This window comes from Suncus etruscus, chromosome 19 (genome assembly GCF_024139225.1).
Source record: "Suncus etruscus isolate mSunEtr1 chromosome 19, mSunEtr1.pri.cur, whole genome shotgun sequence".
In the NCBI taxonomy this organism is placed as follows: Eukaryota; Metazoa; Chordata; class Mammalia; order Eulipotyphla; family Soricidae; genus Suncus; species Suncus etruscus.
In genome coordinates, this window is record NC_064866.1 from 42732012 (window position 1) to 42734377 (window position 2366).

Below are 2366 nucleotides of genomic sequence, written 5' to 3' on the forward strand. Positions count from 1 at the left end.
ATATTATTTTATTTTATTTTGTTTTGTTTTTCTCTTTCTTTTTTGCACTTGAGTATGATTTGATTTCAGAACCGAGATTATTGTGTGGTGCCTGTCTTTATTGCTGTGGTGCTTATCGGTTATTTAATTCGATATTTTTTTTGTATTGTGGTATTTTAATTACTTTTTCACATCCTCTCTCAAACTGAGGTTGGAAGCCTCTAGACAGGACTCTGCCTATTTTCAGCATATTTGATTTTTGATTGAGAAGAGGACATATTAGGTGATGGGTATTCCCCTGATTCAATGTGAATATGTACCCAAAATACTACAGTGAAAGATATGTAAGCCATTATGAAAAAAAAATTGTGTTTTTAATCAGAAATTTTCTTTGACTTACATGTATTATTATTATATCAATTATATTATATGTTATGTTATGTCACTATATTATGTTATATTAGTTTACCTCATTATGTTAATCAATTTTGTCCTTTAAATGAATTCTTACTTTAAAAAAACAAACAATCAAAAAAAAAAAACAACTTTAGTTTGCTCTGAAGAAAAAAAAATAAAATAAATAAAAGATAAGATAAGGCCTCCCAAATCTTACCACAGGCTGTGTTCTTTACACTGGCTGTATAGAAAGAGGAGGTACAGTAAAGGCACCCCATATACACCTCAACACAGGCCCCTTGCCGGGTATGTATTGTGAATTGGGGGACAAAAAAAAAAAAAAAGAATTGTTAAAAAAAAAAAAAGAAAAAAGAAAATCTGGGAAATTTAAACAATAGAAATGCATGGCGCTCATCACTAATCATCAGGGAGATGCAAATCAAAACAACAATGAGGTACCACCTTACACCACAGAGATTGGCACACATCACAAAGAATGAGAACAAGCAGTGTTGGCGGGGATGTGGAGAGAAAGGAACTTTCATTCACTGCTGGTGGGAATGCCGTCTAGTTCAACCTTTACAGAAAGCGATATGGAGATTCCTGGAGATTGAGCTCCCATACAATCCAGCTATACCACTCCTAGGGATATACCCTCAGAACACAAAAATACAACACAAAAATCCCTTCCTTACACCTATATTCATTGCAGCACTATTTACCATAGCAAGACTCTGGAAACCACCAAGATGCTCTTCAACAGATGAATGGCTAAAGAAACTGTGGCACATATACACAATGGAATACTATGCAGCCATTAGGAGAGATGAAGTCATGAAATTTTCCCATCCATGGAATAATATGGCATCTATTATGCTGAGTGAAATAAGTCAGAGAGAGAGAGAGAGAGAGAGAGAGAGAGAGAGAGAGAGAAACGCAGAATGGTCTCACTCATCTATGGGTTTTAAGAAAAATGAAAGACATTCTTGCAATAATTTTCAGAGACAAAAGAGAGGAAGGCTGGAAGTTCCAGCTCACTTCAGGAAGCTCAGCACAAAGAGTGATGAGTGTAGTTAGTGAAATAATACATTGAGAACTATCCTAACAATGAGAATGAATGAGGGAAGTAGAAAGCCTGTCTAGAGCACAGGCGGGGATGGGGTGGGGAGGAGAGAGATTTGGGACATTGGGGATGGGAATGTTGCACTGGTAAAGGGGGGTGTTCTTTACATGACTGAAACCCAACCATAATTATGTTTGTAATCAAGGTCTTTAAATAAAGATATTATAAATAAAAATATTGTGGTGGTGTCTGCTGCATTGGTGCTGCCCAGGTGAATTGACAGAATCCTAGGCTGGGAACCATACAGGTGGAGCCTACCTCCTAGAGAGAGCAGCAGTATCCATGAAAATAGGACAGTGCCTGGAAAGTACACCTGTGATGCCCAGGTGAACAAACAGAGCTTGATGCCAGAAGCCAGAGGAGTGCAGCTAATCTGATCCACTCTTCTCTATGGTCATGTATTCCTTCAAGTCAATGAACACCAGCACCAGCCTTAGAAAACTCTATACTACAATAATGACAATGGGAGAAAATGCAGACCTCCACCATGTTTAGAGAAAGAAGATGGTAGCTCTGATGACCCTAAAATAGCAACCCCCAATTTAGCCTCTCATCTAGACTTTAGAAAAAAATATGGAGGCTGTTCATGGAACTTAAAGAAAGAATGGATTGAACTGAAAGAACCACAAATAAGAACCAAGAGAATAATGAAATAGAAACGTGAAAACTCCAAACTGAAATAACATGACTGAAAAACTTGCTAGGCAAAAAGAAAACCTCATTGGAAACCATATCCAGTACAGTAACAGCAGTTGAGGACTGAATAAGGTAGCTGAAAGATGAGATATATAAAAGCTCCAGACAAAGAAAGAGCCTTAAATGGAAAGAGCCTTAAAACAATCATACAATGAAAAATAATTCTAAATCC

At 37.0% G+C, this 2366-nt stretch overlaps 1 non-coding gene across 1 annotated transcript; it reads left to right on the forward strand.

Moving 5' to 3' along the window:
- Positions 1–575: 575 nt before the first annotated feature.
- LOC125997792 (small nucleolar RNA SNORA51) lies at positions 576–708 on the forward strand. The gene has a single exon (XR_007491810.1). It is a non-coding gene; the product is annotated as a small nucleolar RNA SNORA51 (small nucleolar RNA).
- The last annotated feature ends 1658 nt before the right edge of the window (positions 709–2366 follow it).